Raw genomic sequence first — 23,703 nt, forward strand, 5'->3', positions numbered from 1 at the left:
GACGTGAAAAAATAAATTTATTCTGCTTTATTTGAAATGATTAATAAGATTTTTTAGGAGAAAATAAATTAACAAAGGAAGTTCACTATTTTTGATTAAGATAAAAGTAATTATAAGCTATTGCTTTAGTAAATTCTGAGTGAAATATTAAGATAAAAGTCTTACAGTAACGTTTAGAGTATGTTAAATGTGTATGATAAAGTAAAACTGGATAAAAATGTAGCTAAATCGTGTCTGAAAATGAGTTGTTTAGGTGAAGCGAATAAGTAAAAATGAAAATAAGGGTAGTGGAGTGCTGTTACCTTAGATCATTGTAAGTATTTGTAATGAAAATAAAGATGAATTTTGAAATCAGCTAAAAATAATATTTGAATTTGGTAAGTGTAGTTCATTCCTGAAACAAAATGAGACAATTGTTGTGTTGTTAATCATTTTAGGTTTTCTAACCATTTGCCATTCTAACTACTTTTTTCAGACTATTGAGATTTTTGATTGATTTGAGAATAAATCCTCTGAACATTGCATTTGAAAACTGAAGTAAGGTCGTTAATAACCAAAATTCCTTTTTATTTTTGATTAAATATAGCATTCTTTTAGGAAAATGTTTTGAAAAGGTAAATAAAATTCGTCTACAACGACATTCATGATAAGTAAGAAAACGATGCCTTTACTAAAGGTATACATCTTTGAAGAATTTCACAAAATAAATATTGGTAATGCGTTTATTATTAACTAAATCCATTTTAGTATTTTAGTTTATTCTTAACTAAATCTAAGTGCATGAGTTTTAATTTTCATGAAAATCAGAACTCATTTAACTACTAAGTTTAAAAGAAAAGAAACTGAAAATGAGTGTTATCCAAGGAATGTTATCCAATGGTCTTAAGTACGATAATTAACAATGTAAGGTGCAACATATTCATTTTCTTTTGAATAAAATTATTTTTTTCCTTTGAAAGCATAACAGTATTCGCTAGCTAAAAAATTTAAATTAACAGAAAAAGCGTATTATTTACTTAACTAAAATTTTGTAAGTTAAATTAAATAATTTTGCAAAAAAATAATAATAAGAAAATAAATAGTCAAAATCAGTTAAAGTTACAATATTCTCCTTTTCTATCAGGGATGAATCTCACTGTCTTTTCCCGAATGGCATACAGCATGGCCCATCTTCAAACCAAATTATTTTTTTGAAATATATAAAAAAAAACAGAGTTACGAATTTAAAAAACAAAAATATCAGAATGTTTGGTGCCCTATATTAAGACACTTATCTTCAAGACCACACCACATAAAAATTCCTTTTCCGTGGCAACATTTCTTATAACTATGATTTACGTTCCGTTGTTTTGGAGAAGAGTTCCGTGTCCGAGCTCTCGAATCATGTGGAATCTTTAGTTTCATGCATACAGCGGGCGAAATTTTTTTTCAATGACATGTTTACGTTTTAAAAAAATTTAAAAGTGGTGATGGATGATTTAAAAAAATATTGGTAATATAATTTTATATATAATTATAATTCATAACATATAATTTTGATTATAACAAAATTTTAAAGACTTTTTTTCCTTGAATTCGTATATTTCAATTTAAAGATGTAATTGCACCATCTTCTATTTTTTACAGACTTTATTTGGGCAGGAATTTAACAGCTAGCTCTGAATCCTCCTTTTTGTAATTTTTGAATCATGAACAAATTCATGAAAATTTGTTCCTTATTCAGGATGATATTCATTATTTATGAGGATATTCCTTATTCATGAGGATATTCCTTATTCATGAGGATATTCATTATTCTTGATAATATTCATTATTCATGACAATTCAATATTCACAGACAATTACATTCATCTTGAAAAATTAGATTATAATCCAAAAAATTCAGCATTTCGACAAAAAATAGACCGAAAATTCCATTTAAAAAAAATCTGTAAATTTAGGAGCAAAACTAATTTTATATTTGAAATCCCACTCTCAGATCAAGTATATGAAGTATATCAAGTATATCAGTATATCAAGTAAGATCAAGTATTTGAATTAATGCAACAAGCATTTTGTTTCCCAGTGTTATTTATTAATTCGAACTGACTTTAAATATTTGGATTGGATATCCAACCAATTGTTTAAAATTGGTTACGCGAGCATGTAATCTTTATATTAAAATATTGGTCTGATTCTTTACAAGTAACGTTTCGAAATGTATGCATTATTCAAATTTTATTCATATATACTGATAAATTTAGCGTAGAAACAATTGTGAAGAAACATTATATGAATTTTGTAAACAATTCGCAATAAGTTTAAATTTTACTCGTTCGAAAAGCTTCCATAACATAGTTTTTTTTAACACCATTATGCTCAGGTTTTGAATAAAATAAATCATATATACATATTTATTTTGAAATAAAAATATAACGCTCTGTTTTTTTTCAGTCGTCTGACAATTCTTTTATAACAGGAGTATGTAAAAAACATGTATTATCCATGCCTTTTCAAATCTCTTTTTAGTAGAATTTTTAGAAGAAATATAAACTAAAAAACACTAGAGGAAATGCGTAGGTAACTATTGGATATTCTTCTATCTTTTGCTATCATATTCTCTCAATTTACTTTTTTTTATCAGTTTCTGAGAGATTTCTAGCATACGACTTTTTTTCGGAAATCCACTCATAGTTCTAGTCATAGTTCTTTTTCATTTCTATAATATGTAGACAATAGAAACGCTCTCTTTTTATATCTTCTTACCTTTAGTAGAGTCTCCAGGAATTTTCACTTTATCTTGCACTTTCTCATAAATTTTTTATTTTCTCACTTGGCAGATGTTCCACTTTGAAGTGGCGTTTTTTATGCAATTTTATCTAACCTGCAAAAGAAAGAGACTCAGAAAATGCAAAAGATTCTATAAATTCAGTTTTATAAAATAAAAGAAATGGTATAAAATAGGTGTTGCAAAAATGTTGTTACGGTGTTTCAGGGCAGCATAAAAAAATTTTAATAACATTTATAAAGGCGGGTTTTTATATTTAAAGCCGTTTTAGCTGCAAAATATGCATGCCGAATTAAAGCTTAAATAAAACTTACTTAAAGGATTTTTTTAACATGATCAGAAAGAATTAGGATTTATAAAGAAGCATATTTCTTGCATATGAAAGATATTTGAATCTCAAATCAAATATAAAAAACGAATGCCTCATTGCATCAAAAGTTTAAAAAAAACAAAGAATATTTTATACATATTAAAACATAGCAATTATTTGTATATGTAAGATTTAGGTTTAATTACATATTTAGTTCAGTTTCCATTTTTCCCTTTAAAATGCTATTCTAGAGATAATGCATCTTTATAAATTTTAAATGTACTACATAAATAAAGAATAAATATATTTGAGGTTTTGAGTACCTTATATTTGAAATATTAACTTTCACATTGTATCACTCTGCTTATTTAACTATATATACTCTCTAAATATAATATTAAATTTTAAATTTGGATTCTTAAAACTACCTTAGTAAATATATTTATAAGAGTACATCGTGTTTGCATAGCTATATCGCAATAATTTCTTTTAAAATAATTTCTGATTATATTTTATAGTATAAAGTTTAAGAGGGGACAAAAAAAAATATTTTCAAAATTAAATAATAACACTGAATTTTTATTCTTCCAATTTTGGATTAAAAATCTATTATTTATCCCTTGTTGTATTTACCCTTCCAACTAATTAGTTTTATTTTGTTTCTTATTCAATGCATCAGAGAACACTATTTCCATGTAGGTAGTTTTTCAATTCCGATTGTTTTTGTTTTTTTAATATCTTTCGGTATATCTTACTCCCACCGATCTGGGATCGTTGCTTTAACAAAAAATTGACTTATTATTCTGTCTTTCTTTTCATCTCTAGGGTGATTCAGTACAGCAGTTACGAACATCGAAGTCGAACACACCATAAAGATTGTGAAACGTATAACCCATAGTCGGACATGGAAGAAACATGGAATTAAAGTAATTAAGATAAATAAAACTGCTCTTTCAACTACACACAAAGAGACAGTTTATTATAAAGAGGCGACCCTAGGCCATACTCCCCGCCACTTTTGTAGCCGCAGTAATAAATCACCCTGCTTATACCATTGACCATCGAGAGAGAGGGACATTAAAAATTCAATTACTGAGCTAAAATGTTGTTAACAAGTATAAAAATACAGCTTTGTCTCTTTGTGTAATATGAAGAATTATATTTTTTTGCCACAGATTACTGAATTCTATATAATATAATATACTGTTAAACTAGGTTCTTATTGCAATCTGAATATATTTGATCACCTCTAATTCTATTGCCTTGAAATGTAGTCACGAGTATGGCAGAAATTACGGCAATAAGAATTGCAAACCGAGCACCTTTCTTAAAATTAACTTCCAAGTTTTTAATCAGCCCACAATATTTCTCCCAACTCGTTACTTGTATAAGTAATACCCATTCTCTCAATTACTTGTCCTCTGAATCTCAATGGCTGAGGAGATTCATTTAATGTTTTGTTGTGTAAGAAGAAGAATTATATTTTATTTCCCACAGATAACTGAATTTTATATAATATAATATACTGTTAAACTAGGTTCTTATTGTAATGTGAATATATTTGATCGCCTCGAATTCCATTGTCTTGAAATGTAGTTGTATTGAGAATAGCAGAAATTACGGCATTAAAAAGTGCAAACCGAGCACCTTTCTTAAAATTAACTTCCAAGTTTTTAATCAGCCCACAATATTTCTCCCAACTCGTTACTTGTATAAGTAATACTCATTCTCTCAATTACTTGTCCTCTGAATCTCAATAGTTGAAGAGATTCATTTAACGGTTTGTTGTGTAAGAGGAAGAATTATCGGATCGATGCTTCCTAAACACCCCTCTTTCCACTGCTGTGTGTCCAATCCTCTCTGCTATAACCTAGCATCCGGAAATACTTATTTTTAGCATGCCGACTCCGGGCAATTAAGATTTCAATGGAGAGTACAATAGATTAAGGCGTCGCGCTGACAGAGGAGATCCTCGTAAAAAGCAGCAATTAGGACCTAAAGTTCATTAAAGAAGGACTCCTCTGTCCCTCCTGCTCCCGCTTCTGAAATATACGGCCGGAGTCTTTAATGACTTTCATTTGGAAATTCGGCACTGGATAATTAGGAAATGGCCATTTTCCGCATTATCCTTAAGGGATGGCGAAAACATCAAGGAGAAGAGCAGGAGGGAAAAAAAATTCTGAAATCTTCATTCATATCGGAAAGAATATTTGCTGTTTGTAATGAATCGATGACAGCGGAGAATGGATGTTACTTTTCTTTGGTTGAATTTGTTCCAAAATAATACGTTCGAAAAATACAGATATTGATTGAAGATTCAGAAGTTTGTCCTTGAGAAGAAGTTTTCATGGAGCGTGGAGCAAGTTTTCTTATTTTGTATCAAAATTCATCCGCTGCTCCGAAACAATTTATGTTAATGTATTAATCGTTAATCAAGTAGTGTTAAAGGAATGAATTTATTCTTTAATTAAATCTTATGGAATGTATTGTAAATTACCAAATATGTATTAATTAAGCTTTATATTTTAGAGAAAAAGCATTTTCCGTTAGAAGAATTATTTTTTCAATTAAATATATCGCACTTTAGTTTTGTGTAAATTGATTTTGTATTGATTTTTTTCTCTGAACAGATTGTGTATTACATATTTTTTATCTATTTTCTTGTCAAAATTTAGACAATAAGTAAATTTATTGAAGTAGCTTATTTAATGTGATTAAAATTTACTTTTCTATGCAATAAGGAAAAACTTTGCAGACTGAATTTAAAAGTACCAAGAATGTCAGTGACTAACAGCTTATTGAATATTTTTAGAAATCCGCTCATTAATGATTTCAATTTATCTCATTATTCAGTAAAAAATTTCAGATCAAATTGCATTAAAACTGGTCTTTTCCTCTTTCCCTAGACTGGCAACATGGGTACCGGTCTAAGCCCAGGGTTCTGCATACTTAAAACCAATTTTTGCAATAAGAAATTATACTATAATTTTATTATTTGATATTTAATTAGAGTAATACAGGGATTTTTATTGGGATAAATATTACTGTAAAAATTACGGTATATCAAAATATTTTATGCCCTAGAATTTTATGGAAAAAAAGTACCAGCACCTTGAGTGACGATACTTTTTACCGTAGTTTGACCTTAGATATTTTACAGAGTAGCTAGCACAGGAAAGAGTAAGTTCCAAACAAATGTTTTTTTCAATAAGTGCAGATTTTTTTATGCTAAGCAAGATAAATCCACATGTGAATTTTAAAAAAAAATCAAATGTAAAATATTAGTCATAATGTGTGTACGTAAATTATGCAGTAAAATGTGGAATTTTTCCTCAAGTAGTTTGAGTATAGTTTTGTTGAAAATATTTCTGTCGTCAAAAAATAGGCAAATTTGTTCTTTGATTGCATTATTTTACATTAATTTCTGCATGTTATAGTTTTATCTCTTAAAGAAGTCAGAGTGGGCTGTCATATTTTGAAGATCAGAATACAAAGAAATCCATTTATTGTTATTTTGAAAATTTGCACTATTCTCTATTGGTATATCTCAGTTTAATCCATTCTTACAAAACAACACTTTCATCAATTTGAATTTGCAATAAAGTTTACTATATATTTGGCTTTTTACCAAATGTCAGACGTGCTTGTGTTAAATAATCTGCATTAATTCCATGCAAGAGATTCGATTCACTTCTGACTCGCAGTAACGACAGTTTATGTATCACCAAGTTTAAGCATAAATTTGTAACTTTAATAACTTCACCTTCCATTCTACTAAAATTGAAAATCACTATTAATATCAATGCCAAAATATTTGATATAACCACTCCGTGCAAAATTCCATCCGATCAATTTTCAATCTATCAAAGAATCACGTTAGGATACCACTTTAGATGGAAGTATATTCGAGTCAGTCCGAATTTCAGTAAAGGGGAAATTAGTTATGTCAAAAAGTTTATTCAGAACTCATCTGGCATGAGTTTGTATTCCCCGAAGTGACATGATTTTAATACGAATTCGGAGATTCAAACTCAGATCAGAGAGAAAATCTCCAGGGACTTCACGCAATTTTCAGAGATTAGAAGGATTTCTGGAAGCACGCTAACATTGCTTGTTCCTCTAATAGAACTTTAATAGAAGCGCGAAGTCGAACAGGAAATCTTGTAATAAGATTCCTTTAGAATATGGAATGGCCATTTAGTTCAGTAATACAGGAAATTTCTTAATGAATGTGCTTTCAGGCATGAGGAAATCTATGATTATTTGTGATGAACCGATAAAAGCTATCTATACTAGGAATCTTTCAAAAATTATATAATGGCTTACATATTTGTGAATGAGTTTCTAAATTCTAAAAAAATTATATTTATAACGATAATTGATTCAACGTATTTTGTTTTACTATTTCAGTGATGTACTTATCGATATAATTTAAGTAGAAATTTAGTATTTAGGTATTTGTTTTGAAAATTTAATCATATTGGAAATTTTTAATGAATACGCATTCAAGAATGAGGTGGTGTTGACGTATGCCTGTTTAGGTAGGGGGAAGGCGATTGTTCTTGTTTTCCAGTGGCGCCATCTATGGCCAAGAATTCGACTTCTGCCACACCATACGTCACACCTTTTTATAGGACCGGCCCATTCATACATCCCTTCATTCATCCAAAGATCGTAATTTAGACCTGGATCAGAGTACGATCGATCTCCAATCCAGTACCCCCAGAGGCATTGATTTGTTATGGGAACATGGAAGAATTTTGCGACTCTACAGATTTAACGTGCATCAGTCACTTCACTACACGGGGAGTCTTCGGCCGGCGGGGTGCGAACCCACGAACTCTCGGACAAGGGCCCAGCGCCCTTCCGACCATGCTATCCCGGCCCGAATGAGATGGTGAACAGCTTGTAAGGAACCGATAAGAACTATTCAGCCACTTTATTGTATCTTATATTATTTCAGAGATGCATTGCTAGATATGCTTTTAATGTCAGCATATTATTTAGAATTTTACTTTGAGATTTTAGTAAGATTATAATTTTTTTTAGTGAATATGCTTTCAAGAACGAGGTTGTAAAAAGTCAATAAAATCTATTAAACCGCTCTCCTGTGTGTTATCTTATTTCAGTGATTCACTGTTAGATATTATTTTGATGTCAACATTTTATTTAGATTAGTACTTTGAGATTTTAGTCATATTTGAAATTTCTTGATGAAAATGCTTTCGAGGACGAGGTTGTGCTGAACTGCTTGTGAGGAACCGATAAAAGCTATTACACCACTATATTGCATGTTATATTGTGTTAGTGATGCATTGATAGATATGACTTTAATGTCAACACATATTTAGATGCTTACTTTGAGATTTTAGTCACAATAGACAATTTTTAAGGAATATGCTTTCAAGGATGAAGTTTCGATGAACTGCTTGTGATAAACTGATAAGAGCTATGAAATCGCTTTATTGTATGTTATATTATTTCAGTGATGCGTTGCTAGATATTATTTTGATGTTTACTTTAAAATCTTAGTCATATTAGAATTTTTTTAATGAACATGCTTTCAAAGATTATAATATCTGTTTATCTATCGACAATTTGAGATGAACTGCTTTTACATTTGTACAAGAGTTTATAAAATAAGAAAAATAAAATTATTAGCTATAACAGATTCCGTGTGTTTGTGTTTTATTATTTTAATGATGGGCTACTAAGCATTTTTTAACGCCAAAATATTATTTTGACGCTTGTACTGCTATTTTAATTATAGTATAACATATTTAATTATTTTCTACTTGTTTGTAATTGAAATTGATTCTAGATATCATGTTTTATTGTTTAAGTGATGTATAAGAATCTACACATGTTTTCAATGCTAATTTCTTAGGCATATGCTTCGAGATTTCAATTATATTTAATTAAGTGCAATGCATTCATAACTATAATTCATTATAAGTGATCTGTTCTAATATCTTAATAATAACTTCCAAGGAATTTTTTTGAAACCAATCTGTGATTTAGACATTTGATCTGGGGTCCAAATTATATTTTAAGCCCATTTTTATTTTACATTTTATTCCGAAGAATTATCCAATTGTATTTAATTATGCACTATGCATTTCCAAATATAATTGATTCTGTGTTATGTTTGATTTATTCAATAATATCTTTCTTAACATTTTTTTAAATATATATATTAAATTTAAATTTTATGATTCAGATGTTTGATCTGTGATTCAATTGATTTTTTTAGAACCCTAATTTATTTTACATTTTATTAAACAACTTTGTTCAAAGGGAATCATTAAAATTGCAAGTTTTACTCAAAATGGAAAACCACTTCTAACTTTTGGTAGAATCAATGATAAAATCCCTCTCAAAAATGAAAATTGAACAATAAATTCCTTTCTAAGTATCGATAACTATAACTGAATAATGATTTTTTCTTACGATATTGTTTCTTATCTCGAAAATATCTCACCCTTTTTTAACAAGGGAGCTCCTTTTAACTCATGCCATACGATGTTTCTTCACAAAGCAACTTAATGAAAAATCGGTTTATTCTACAGAAAATCATGAAAATTCACTATAAATAGTTTTTCCCAAAATAAAATAGTTAAATAGAGCTAGGGTATAGAGCAATAAGAGCTAGGGAGAATATATTCCCAAATAAATAAGATGATTTCCGTTCTCCAAAACTAAGACACGTGCAGGAAATGTATATACCTTTTTTTATTCCCAAAGAATAAGATAAGAAACATTAAACCTCTAACAAAAAATTGTAACTTTTTTTTTGGAAGTTTGCCAGCTATCGGACTTTTAGAGCATACTATAATATGTCCATATACCCATACAATTATATAGAAAGTTATTATGCATTAATATAAAATGGAAAATATATATATATCTAAATAAAATATTGTGTTTAATTGCGCAATCCAGTTCTAATCTTTATGTTTACCTTCAAAAATTAATTGAATAGGAATAGTTTTAAACTAAATACGCTATAAATATGTAATGAAATTATAAAGCATACCAAACAATTTCAAACCCTCTTCTGTACATACGTCGCATTCAGCATAATATACTTTATTAATCCTACTGTAAACTATATAATACTTCACAAAGTATATTTAATAAAGATAATCTTGGAACACTCAGAATCCCTTTCCCAATTATATTTCATATAATATTCAAATACAAACCATAGGAATATAAACTGAGGCTAGTTGAAGTTAAGTATTTTAATAATTTAAAATTCATTTGTAAACTGTAAAGAGAAAAAGTTTTTACGCAATAGAAAGCATTTGTCTGTAAAGAGATATTAGGTAAAGCCATTCAACATTAAGGGCAATTTGTATAGAGAATTATGTAAACCAGATACTAATCTTAGCTTCGCATTCGTATTTATGAAGAAAATGTGGAAGTTTGGTTTAAATTTTTAAATGTTGTGTTTATTGCTAAATTCTATAAGTAATATAATTTGAAGTTATATGTTTACTTATTAACTGTTTTATGTCTAACATCTCGTTTACTTGTTTGCCACAAAGAGGCTAGGCGCCTTAAAGTAAGAATGTCAGGTTAACTGGGAAAAAAACAGATTAACATTTCACTTTTGCTTACAACATGTCGACCACACGTGCTGGTATAACATGGTAAACCGCAAGTAAAGGGTTGATTTTAATTAATTTGTCTCGAGAATAAGATTCCCTTATAAATATTTCTATTAAGGTATGCATTTATTTTTTAAAGACTTATATATTAGGTCTCTATTAGATATAAAATACTACTCCTTTTTCTTGTATAACTCGACAAAATCAGACTGTATAATGCCCCCACGTTTGGGTCACCAATCCATTTATGGCAACTGAAGTTTGTTATAAAGCACTTTTTGAAAATATTACATACTGATTACTAATTGTCTTCAACGAGCAAAGTAAACAATTATTATATAATGACTAAGTATTTGTGACTAAGCACAGCTTTAAATGCTATCAGTAACAATTAAAAGGATTATCTCACATATATTATTCATCAGTTTATATTCAAGAAGTATGAGGAAAATACAAAATTTGCATTTTCTTGTAAAGGAAAGGTGTTCGAACGTAAATTAACTCAGGCAACAAGGACGATAACTTTCTAAATTCAAAAAGTATGTGGTGGCTTTGAGAAAGGGTGGCTTTGAGAAAGGGTAAAATTGGGAGAATGTAGTCCCCTAAACACTATTTCTCTATCGAAGTACATATAAAAACGGGTTTTGCTATGCAGAGAAGACCAGGTTAATATATACGACTTTATAAGCGTAGAACCCTCAGTGGGTTAACCAGTCAGCAGAGAGCGCCTGCTGCCAATAACTACAAAATAATGTGGAGTTGACCCTAATAAGCAACCAGTCATATGATAGCAACCTTCATCTACATTTATGTGTACATTCTGAATAAACCATGGTGCTAAAAATAATTACTTTGAATAACAGAATTAATTATTAGGAATAAAATTAAATAGAAAGACTTGGTTGTCGTCTGAAATCAGATTCAGAAATTATAATATTCAATTTACAGTGCGTCTAGTTACCACAATATATACAAGGAGTGATCAAATGAAAAGGTACGAAACGACATAAAAACGTAACAGTTAAATATTAGCATATTCCGCCATGGGAGAACGTAGTGAGACACCTCGGGATGCGATTGGAGTCTCTGACTGGGATCGGAGCATGCACAGGTGCTCGCATGCACAGGAGAGAGCAGAGGCTCTTATCAAAATCGGCGTCAAAATGATGCGGCAGTCCGTATGAGGACAGGATGGCGTTCGCGTTGCAAAATTCGACGATTGAGGAGCGGCGAGGTGTTATCCGATTTCCTCGAGCACAGAAAAACCATTTACTCCGATGTGTACTGTGAACACTCTGACGCCTACGCAGGTTCATCAAAAACAAAAGACTGGGCTGCTCAAGGAGGGTGTGGTTCTGCTCCATGATAACGCTCGTCTACATGTCTCCAGAATCACACACATGGAACTGTTCAAGTGGGAGATGTTGGACCATCCGTCTTACAGTCCGGACATGTCGCCCTGCGATTTCCATGTGTTTGGTCCACTGAAGAAACACCCGAAAGGGAAGTTCTTCAACTCGGACGACGTACTCAAGGACGCTGTGAAGGACTGGGTCTTGTCACGGCCACAGGAATTCTGGGAACAAGGAATCCTGCTGCTTGTTCATCAGTGGGATCGTTGTGCTAAGGCCTAGGGTGCATATTTTGAATGAAATCTACATTTGCACCCACCGTGTCGTTTCGTTCCTTTTCATTTGATCACCCCTTGTGTGTGTGTATATATATATATATATATATTAAGATAAATAAATAATATCCTGACAAAACCTTTGAGGAAATCGGGATTAAAATCTTCAAGAACTGTTTAAATAGCAGAGGGAAAATGCAAGCAGTCATAACACCTTTAAATTCACACCAAAAACCAAACTAGTTTTGATATTTTTAAAAATACCCTCAAAAAATACCTAGTATTAAAAATAACTATCCTTTGAATTTGAAGAAAAAATGTTTCTTCCACGTCCAATTAATAATTTACAGTCAATTCTGAGATTAATATTTCAAATATTATATTTGACTAGGATTATAGAAACATACATTGATGATTTTAATTACGGGGCACTGTTTCAGTTAAAATGTCTCACGTATATTTTTCTTTTAATAAATTATAAATATAGAGCGAGTATTTTTATTTAAAATATTCACTCCAAATTCATTGCTGAAGAAATTCAACATGTCATCAATTGACAACTTAACAGATTAATAGTGTTCACAAATAAATAATTATATTAAGAAAAACTAAACCAGTGAAGGTTTTTTAAAAATTTAATAGCCTCATCTACGAAATTAAAACATGACTACAGTATTATTATTTGAAATATAAATAATTCTGTGTTTTAAAATTAATATTTTTACCCTCTTCTTTTAGAGATAGATGCAAAATTACGAACAAATGTTAAATTCTCTAATAATGTGTGGCAATATTCATTTTGATAAACTGAGTTATTCCTCCTTCAAGTGTTTTCGGTAGCAACATACTACCTGTACCATCTACCCAAAGAATAATAAGTGTAATAAGCAAAAAGGAAGACTTGCTGATCCATTAGTATTTCTATGATGATCACGCTGGGTTGCAAAACAAAATGAAAGAGTGGAAGGCAGCTGCGATTTCGCAATCAATGCATTCCGTATCTTCCTGCTGACTACATAAGACCCGTTGGGCTACTTTAGGTGGATTAGCGAAATGGAAAAGCAGAAAGAATCAGAGAGTTTGAAAAGGAAAGCTTAATAAGTTGACTTCAAAGCTAACCTTACTTGCGAAAATAATTTGCAGGGAATAGTTATGACTGTTTGGATGGAATAGTTATATTCATATATATATTTCTTTACTGTACACATATTGAGATTAACTAACCGACAATGGTCAAAATTTCATAAATTATCATTAGTCGATAGGATTTGATTAATATTTTATAATATGAGCGATAAATCAATGAAGTAATTAGTCTTATTGCAGGTTTTCTAAATTATTTATTTATGTTAGGTTATGAGAAGTAAAACGAAGGTTAATAATTTCACTACGTGTGGCGATAACGTCACTGAATTCATATTTTAAAATGTATATAAAATTTTTTTTTTCTCACATTGATACTTACGCTTTAATATCACGTTTCTTTAAACTTAAATAATGGAAATTCATCATAAACTAATAAAATAAAATTGAATTTATCTAGTAAACTATTTAAAAATTGTGGTAAATTCTAAATATCACATTTTAATGTTTATTCCAAACGATGAATGTTTATTCCAAACCTGTCAATTTCTATTAATTTTGCAAATATAATTGGCGAAAAGAACAAAACTGGGTTATTCTTGTCAAAGCGCTTGCACGTGACGTAGAAAGAGAGAGTCCATTTGTTCTGAGGCAAGATAGGCATGCAAGTTATCCCGGAAGTAGGCACAAGGTGTTATAAGTTGCATTCGGTTCCGCTGCATAACGTATTTGTAGCGGTATTGCCCCCGTTCAAATTCCAACTCATGTCTGCTACTTTTTTGCTATTCAGTTTATTAACGAATGTTTAATTCGTACAAATATTAAATTATATTCTTTTGTAAAATAAATACTTAACTAACATTGTATATATTTTATGTATCTAACAAATCTATATGTTTCCATGAGGGATTGGTTTTATTTACATATAAAAATTTATATATTTCCTGAAAGATAGCTTTTGTGACGTCAATCGAATGAGAAAATATATTTCAGCGGAAATATTTCTGATAAATATACCATCAATACACACTAAATAATTCAACCAGAGGAAAGTATTCTTTTCATTTTTTTTTTACTCCACTAAATCTCCCAATTCGTAGATAGAACATTCCCTCCGAACTTTACCCTTTCAAATACAAGAACTTTATATATATTGTTCAAGATATTGTTTCCGATTTGAACTTCCTTTCTTCAATAGAAATATTTTAAGAAAACGTATTGGAAAACAAAACATCCTTTAGACATTTCACTTTAAGGTAAAGGTCAAATTTAAACTTGCGCGAAACTCGATTCCCGAAAGGGGGCTTCCTTCCACCCACCATTTGGCTGATTGCACTGGAGATTTGAAATAGTGCAAATGATTTGGATACCATTCCAGAAGAAAAGAAACTCTATATATTTGATTTTAAACAAAGTTTGCTGAAATAGAGCTAGGACATTTCACAATATATCGTTAAAAATGATATTTTTCAATTATCGTTATAACGATAGATTAAAAGGAATTTTACGACATATTATGGTTATGATAACAAACAATACTTATCGGCAATTGCATATCGGTAACTGTTATGCATGTTATTTATTGAGAAGTATCGTATCTAATTCAATCAACAATGAATTAAAAGGCAAACCTTCCTATGGACCATTCAATTTAAAGGTCAAATTCACACTTACGTGAAACTCGACTCTCGAAAGGTAATAACCTCGTACTTATCATTTGGAAGGTTGCACTGGTGGTTTAAAGTAGTGCAAAAGAGCTGGATACCCTTCCGGAAAAGAAACCAAACTCCATATATTTAATTTTAAATAAAGTTAGTTGAAATATATATATAGGAGATTTAGCAAATGATGATATTTTTTGATTTTCGGGATAATGATAAGTAAAAAAAGGAGTCTTACGATTAATCTTGGTTATGATAATACCAATAATTATAATCAATTGCATATCGGTAATTATATTTCACGATATTTATCAAGAAGTATCGTATCTAATTCATTTAACGATTAATTAAAAAAAACATCTTTTAGACATATCACTTTAAAGTTAAGGTCAAATTCAAACTTACGCATAACTAAATTCCTTAAAGGGGGCTCCTTGCATCCACCATTTGGCAGATTGCATTGGAGATCTGGAATAGTTTACTCTAGTACCTTATCAAGTAGCAGTAAATTCGTATGATCATTGGTTCAAAGTACCAATTTCATGATTCAACATCGAAACGAATTTTTATTAATGATTAATTTGCATCAATTTTTTTAATTGATAAGCATTTAATAAGCAATAAACTTTTTTACTCTGTTCACTAGCATTAATAATTTATTTTTTTCATCTTGCTTAAAAATTCGCATTCGCATAAATACCTATGTATTTTTTAGAACAACTCATTTTATATTTTCTGAAAGTATGCTTACGTTTCAGATTTGAAATCAGCAAATTTTCCCTACTGATTCACCTAAATTACCATTTTTCAATCTGTTGGGATCAGAAATATTCATTTTGTTCTTAATGATACAAGTCTATACAGGTATAGTGAGCTTAACGAATATCTTTGTTCGGAACACTGTTGAGTAGCAAAAGTTGAATAAAGCTTTTCGTCATTCACGGTTTTATGCAAATTTGTCGAAGGCTTTGGTTCAAGACGCCAGACAGGCTGATTATACTAGTTTCTTTACTTTAGTGATAAATACAAAGTATCTTGTCAAAACTAATTTGTGCAGTTGGATGACTCAGATCATCGAGTTATTAGGATATAACATTTATCACGGTTTATCATTTAACTTCTTGTACTAATGACGTAACAATTAGTAGGAAAAACAATATTTTAAACATAAATATATTGAAACTATTTAAGATTTTTTTCCATCGAAGTAAGGAGAAGTAAATTTTAGTTATATTAAAAACTTATAAGAAACTTATAACTATTTTTTTCACATTTAATATTCTGAAAGGCATTTATTGAGATAATGTAGCATATCTAACATACATAACGTTTGTTTTTCAAAAAAATAAACAACTCCAGTCATTGTATTATTTAAAAAAACAGTTAACAAAATTTGACTAATTTTTATTTAGAAATAGATCATTGAAATGCTTGATAAAAGCTTTCTTTATAATAAAATACATTTGAATTGGAGCTTGACTTAGAAACAATGTATCGTGCTAACGACGATAATTTAAAAAGTCATAAGAGCATAAAATGTTAGGTTAGAAGATTAAATGCTTAAACATTTACTTACGCACTTACTGTACCTCAGAACTAAATTTTGTATTCATATATACGCTTTACTCAAATAATTATTAACTAGTGTATTTACTATCTGACAAAAAATGACTGATAATTGTTTGTTAAAAATAAATATAACATTGAGCAAATTTTTTAAGGGCACTTATGTTTAGAATATTTCGCATTTACTTTATTTTAAACTTTACTTTATTTTTATTTACACTGCATCAATCATACGTGAGAGAGTGTTTTATCTGAAATGAATTTAGTAACTTTATCCGGTATACTTAATTTACTTTTTATACTTAATTTCCTTATTATTTAAAAAATAATGAACAAAATTAGACTAAATTTCTTTCAACAATAGATCATTGCAATGTTTGATAAAACATTTTTTAACAATAAAATACATCTGATTTGGAACTTGAATTAGGAACTGTGTTTTATGCTGACGACGATAATTTGAAAAGCCATAAGAGCATAAAATGTTAGGTTAGAAGCGTAAATGCTTAAACATTTACTTATGAATTCCTCAGAACTAAATTTTATATTCAAATACACGCTTTACTCAAATAATTATTTTTAACTAGTTCATAAACTGCCATATTATAACTGCTAATTGATTGTTAAAAATAAATATAACATTGAGCAAATTTATCTGTACACTTATGCTTACAATTTCTCACATCTAATTTATTACACACACTTCTACTGCATCAGTCATAAAAATTGCGTGTAAACGTTTTAACCGAAATGAATTTAATAATTTTATCTCGTATACTTAATTTCCTTTTACACAGCGCAAACATTTCATTTCATTGAGTGAAACTGGAGTAAGCATTAATTTAAGACGAACAAGGGATTTCGCGTGGTTAGTTGGTTTAATGGACACTTCACCTAATGCTGTACTCAGGATTTATGGCTCGTTGCAACATGTCTCTTAGAGGACTGAGCCACAATATTTGCTTCTAGTCTCTAGTATAAGAGGTATCGGCATCCTTAAATGCTTTTAGATATCGGTTACCTATATGGTGTTATCTTGGTTTTATCATCCCATTAATGTATGGGTGCTCTATGCTGTATGTGCAGAAATTCAGTTATCAGTTGTCGAACCAGTGTATTATGTTAGAGAGAATGTAATAAAATCGAAGGATAAACAATCATAAATGTAGTCACTGCTTTCTATAGAGAATGTATTTTGCTTAATTGTACATAAAAGGTTTTATAGGACATTTCAGCCTTGTAAGAAATTATGAGTTTATACAGTATGATTGAAAATGTACTATTTTTTCCATCATGTAACATTTGATTTCAGTGTTTAATCGAAATATTATGTTAACCTTGAAAAGGACACTTAGATAAATCATAAAATCCATCAAATAATTTTTCAGTCATTTTGATTTTTATAAAGCGTGGATTATAGAATAAATTAAAAATTTACTCAAATTTCGAAACTTTTTTATTAATTACTCCTCTCTTGGAAAATCCCATTCTTCGTAAGAGAAAAAATTTAAAAAAAAAATCAATGAATTGGTACTAAACAACATTAAGAAATCAAGCACAAAACTGAAAATTATATACAAAATTAATAAAGCAAAAATAATTCCCCATTATTATGATTTTGATTTTTAACATTTTACCCTTTTCAGTACATTTACGTTATTATAACAATGAAATTGTTTTCNCCTAGTAAAACTCTAGTAGAGGATAGTCTACTTTACTCGTCTGTCAATTAATACTAATAATATATGTGATTTTTTGTTAGTTAAAAATAGTTAAGTAAAAAATGTTACAATTGACCCCACTCTCCCCTACTCCTCTCTTGGAAAATCCCATTCTTCGTAAGAGAAAAATTTTTTAAAAAAATCAATGAATTAGTATTAAACAACATTACGAAATCAAGCACAAAACTAAAAATTATATACAAAATTAATAAAGCTAAAATAATTCTCCATTATTATTTTCCTTATGATTTTGATTTTTAACATTTTACCCTTTTCAGTACATTTACGTTATTATAACAATGAAATTGTTTTCAATAGTTCATTCCATTAAAATAAAGATTAACTGTATAGATTATCATTTGATGATGTTATTGCTCGAGATGAAATCATAATCTCAAAAACTACACCTATTAAGAAATTTTTCCGGTAAAAATATATTATCACGCAGTGCATATTAAAAATACACTGTATTTGTGTAGTTTTAATTGGCGCCAAACATACTAATTAAGTTATTTTTGTATTCAAAATTAATATATTTGGTACCTATTAAAACTGCATCAATAGATATTATACCAGTAAATCAAAATTAATTAAGCGTCATTGGTGTCAATAATAGCATGATGGACAATTTACGGCTCCCCTAAGCAAATAGCATTCCTCCTACAATTTTGCCTTTTAATCATTGCGTATATTTTTTCCTATTAGTGACTATTACTGAAGTTAATTAAGTAATATTAGCATTAATATCAGTATGTTGAATTTTACGTCTCTGCTAAACAAACAAGTAACATTTCTCCATTGATTTTGTTCTTTTTTACCAAGCTTGTTTCTTACTTCAATATGTACTAAAATTTATTCCAAATCATTAGCGTCCATAATATTTGGAAAGATTTTTGCGTTTCACCTGGATGAATTAGAGTCATCTTACCTTTAATTTTGCTTTTCAGCACATAAATTATAATTTTTTAATTCAATAACCATTGATTTTAAATATTTAGTTTCATCGAAACAAAATTTAATTGCATAACCATAAACACAAATATCTGGTTTCAGATAACTATAAAAATACCTATTTGGTGGCGTAGTCCACCTATGCTGTCACATTCAAATTAATCATTGAGATTCATAACGAATGAACGATAATTAAGCAATAAAGAACTTACAATAAGCTTTTTTTTTATCAAATAGAGCTGAAAGCTAGAGAATCACAACAGCCATAAGCTTGAAGCATCACTGTCTTGATGTTGTATTTGAGAAGAATAGAATCGTTTTGAGCTTCTTTTGAAGCTAACTAACATTTTACGTAATAATAAAATCAGTCTTAATTCCTCTCTATCGAATGGTTTAATTGAAAACTTTGAGCAAATTTGAGACATTTCCCTTTGCAACCATTGTCCAAATTTCAGGATGATAGTTTTTAAACTATCATCCTGAAATTTGGAAGTTATAAACTGGCACACACAATAAACTATTCATTTTATTAATACAGATAACATAATGCCTATAAAAGTATAAGTGGACCCCAATTTTAGAGATCAAATTTTTATCAGAAAACATATCTTCAACTCAAGCAATTGAAAAATAATATAAAAAACAAGTTTGTTGCAATTTAGATCTTAAACAACAGTATTAATTTTTCAGAAAATTAGTGAACTACTACTTTAAGAATGTATTACTAAAGTGTAAAACCTTACAATAAAGAACAACATGTTACAAAAACAAAAGACCTGTTGAATTCGGCCTAGCATGAAGAGGGTTATGTGAGGCAAAAGTTGTTTAAGAGGATCTATTAAATTTGAGCTAATGAAAAAAAGATGATTTTAAGCTCTTAAGATTACCATTGTGGAGTGATACTTAAGTATTGTTGAAGATGTTTTCTTAAAAACATGATGTAAAAATAAATAGTTTCACCTTGAATCAGACACTCTCCACAAAAGCAATTATTTCTGCATTGTTAGGATTGTTTTTTCATTTTGAAAATAATAATAAAAGTACTCTATTTTTCTGCTTAAATGGGAATCCAGGTTGCATAGCATCAAAGATTCTACTTTCGTCAATAAATCACTCAAAGGCCCTCTCTCATAAATATTATATTACTTTTTCAGCCATGCATTTTTTTAAGAAATGCAATAAACAGTTAGAAAAAAGAAATATGTGTTAAGACCGTGCGAAATATATTGGAATGATTGAATAATAGTTTATTTCATGAGAACAAGGAAACGGGGTTTAGAATCGTATTTTACTGTATTTTCTCCAGGAACCTTTGTCAAAAATTGTAACTGCTAAATGATTTTGATTCTTATATTTTTCAAAACACTTTATAATAAGGAAAATACTTCAAAATAATGAAATAAATAAAACAATGTTTTCTCTTTCACGAAAATGTGCAAAATCTCATGAAAGATCGGAGAATTTCGAGTTCATGCACTGCCATGTAATGAAAATAAGTGCGTAAACAATAATTTATGTAATTTAAATTAATTGTAATATTTACTTTCCTGGAAATTTAATCCGACATTGTGAGAACTATTAAAGCATCACGCATTAGGTGGCTGGGCCACCTCTTCAGAAATTCTGATGCCGTCCCTGCCAAAAAAGTGACTTTTTCCACAATTGAAGGGACGAGACGTAGGGGACGACCACCTACAAGATGGATAGACGACGTTGAAAAGTACCTCAAGCTATTGGGAGTCAACCGATGGCGGGCCGTCGCACCGGACAGGGCCAGATGGAGGAAAATCTACGAGTCAGCCTTGACCTGCGAAAGGCTGTTGCGCTTATGAAGAAGAAGAAGGAAATTTAATATACTGGTCAAAAATCCTTTGTCACATATATACATTATTTGATCTTGCCTAATTTGCATGTGGATGTGTCCAATCAGAAAATTGTTTTGCTCTTAAAGCGGCTAATTTTTTTAATAAAAGACATTTTTAGTCTATTTATTGTTAAATGTGTACAAGTCTATAAACGTTTTATAAAGGAATGCGTAAATGTTTGCGGCAAATTTCATGAAGAGTAATGATACATAACCAGGATTAAAATTGCTTAGGATCTCATGCCCGATAATACGCGGGCAGGTGCGCTTCCCGCTTATTCTTTATTCAAAAGCACACAGAAATAGTTCATTAAATGAGAGTGCCCCTAACCGCGTACGTCAACATTTTCAGACACGGGCTCCTATGCAATTTAAATTTTGATGATGTGCCCTAATTCTTTTTGAAGTGTGTCGCAATATTTATTCGACCCCCTGTCATATACAACGTTTTTAAACTTACACGTTCTGACAAAAAATAGACTAAAAATATGTTTTAAAAAACAGTAGCTTGGAAAGAGAAACCAATTACAGATTTGAAATTAGTAATACCAAAGTATCTAAGATCTTTTAAAAATGATCTTATGCATCCAGAAAACAATTTTCCCCAGTAATGTTGCAACCACTTTAGCACTTATAAAAACTCCACTTTTTATGTCCATGTGTATTATTTTATCTTAAAATGCTGCTGCAAAACTAATTTGTCATGAGTCTAGCAATATTTTAAGAATGTCTAAATATCAACAATTCTTCTTCTCTTTAAATTTATACAGAAGAACTGAAAAATATACTTCTCTTAATCAAATAGAAATATGTTTAATTTAAAGACAAACATCACCAAATACCATGAATTCAGTCGAGTTAGGAACGTTTTAATTATGTTGAACATCAAAGACCTTGTTGTTGACGGAAGTTATTTTCAGAAGGAATGTGAGAAAAGGGTAATTCAAGATTAATATGATTGAATTTATTCATAATACTCTTTAGAAGTACAATTTTTCCCATTTATTGAACTCTTATTTCAGAGAAAATAAAATTATTCCAAATCGCAATTATCAGCATTTCATTTTATGTTAAAACTGTTTCTTACTAATAGAAGAGAAACTCAATTCATAAAATGCAATGTTATATTTATCTATTATTCATGACATTTTAAATAAAGGTTTTAAGGCATCAAATGTTTAAAGTTATGTTGTGACGAAATTGTATGTTCTTAAACTAAATGACTGAGCTGGTTTTTGTGGAAGTGTTTTACTTCTTTTGAGAAATAAAAATATTCATGAACTAGTGGACAAACATATTACTTGCAGTAAACAACTGTTTTTATCATCATTTCTATATCATTATATAATCACTCTTTTATCATGATTTATACAGAAATTTCGCAGAAGACCTTAAAGAGTGCGCACTTCGCATCTTTATTCTAATGAAAACTATATGACGGAATGTTAATGCTAGTAAACTTAAATTAAAGCTCTGCAACAAACTCTTTGCGATGCATTCACGCTATTTCAACTTTGTTAGAAATTTCTCCGAAAACTGGTTAAATAACAGCTTATTTAATTGTTATTTTACTACGTTCAAGCAAAGCAGTCAAATAGCAATTTTAATACTTTCTTATTTATGGTTAACTGTGAGAAAAACCGTTTAATAACTGTTTTCTTTTAAAACTGTTAAATAACCAGAAATTTATCGCGCTAACCTAATGAAGCGTTTTATAGTTCCCTGCAGTTGGGTATATATTATAGGCGAGATGGCTAATCTGTCAATTCCAGGACCGATTGACCGGGAATTTGAGTCCCAGCGTTGACACCACAATACACTTCTTGCACAGCGTTACCACACTTTTCTTACGGTTTTGAAACCATAAAAAAAGGAAATGCATAAAATTGGTAAATGTATAAAAATTGTATAGTTTTGTATTCATTGTTTCTTAACTATACTAGTTGCAAACGGTTTCAAAAACGTAAATGCCAGATATCTTAAAAAAAAAAATTTAAAAGCAAAATAAAGCAATGAACTTTACGAGATATCAAATATCTATGCTAATATACTAAATTTGTAAAAAAATTCGTCTATTATAATAATAAAGTTCGAGATTTTCACTCAAATTTTATAACTAGGAAAAAGTCTTCATCAGATATATTTGTTTTTATAAAATTTAAATAAAATATAAATTAAATTATAGAATGCCATGATTTTAAATGAATAATCTGATGTCTTATGACTATTTTGATATGAACAAGTGCATTAAAAAATCTTCTGGTGGAAAATTTGAAGTAATGCTTCCCCTCTATACACCTTAGCTCATAACACGGTAAAACCTGTTTTGCAGTGCAGAGGAGAATACAACTCAAATACGAATCATCTTAGGTTACGAAAGGAGATTCATTTTTGTTTCTGTTGATGAGAAAGTGACTTTATATAGGAAAAAGTGCATTAAATAATTCTCTGGTGAAAAATTCAGAAGAAAGCTTCTCCTCTATACACCCCATCTCATTACATGGTAAACTCTGTTTTGCAATGCGGAGAGGAATACAGGT

The 23,703-nt window shown here is 29.6% G+C and overlaps 1 protein-coding gene across 1 annotated transcript in view; it reads right to left on the bottom strand.

The window, feature by feature from the left end:
* The window catches only part of LOC107437455 (nephrin), a 421,258-nt gene that overhangs the window by 270,424 nt on the left and 127,131 nt on the right, over positions 1-23,703 (bottom strand). The window contains exon 3 of the mRNA XM_071177693.1: positions 2,746-2,863. The gene's annotated coding sequence lies outside the window, so the exon portion shown is untranslated. The remainder of the gene's footprint in view (positions 1-2,745; positions 2,864-23,703) is intronic.

The sequence above is a fragment of the Parasteatoda tepidariorum genome, chromosome 2, assembly GCF_043381705.1.
Source record: "Parasteatoda tepidariorum isolate YZ-2023 chromosome 2, CAS_Ptep_4.0, whole genome shotgun sequence".
In the NCBI taxonomy this organism is placed as follows: domain Eukaryota; kingdom Metazoa; phylum Arthropoda; class Arachnida; order Araneae; family Theridiidae; genus Parasteatoda; species Parasteatoda tepidariorum.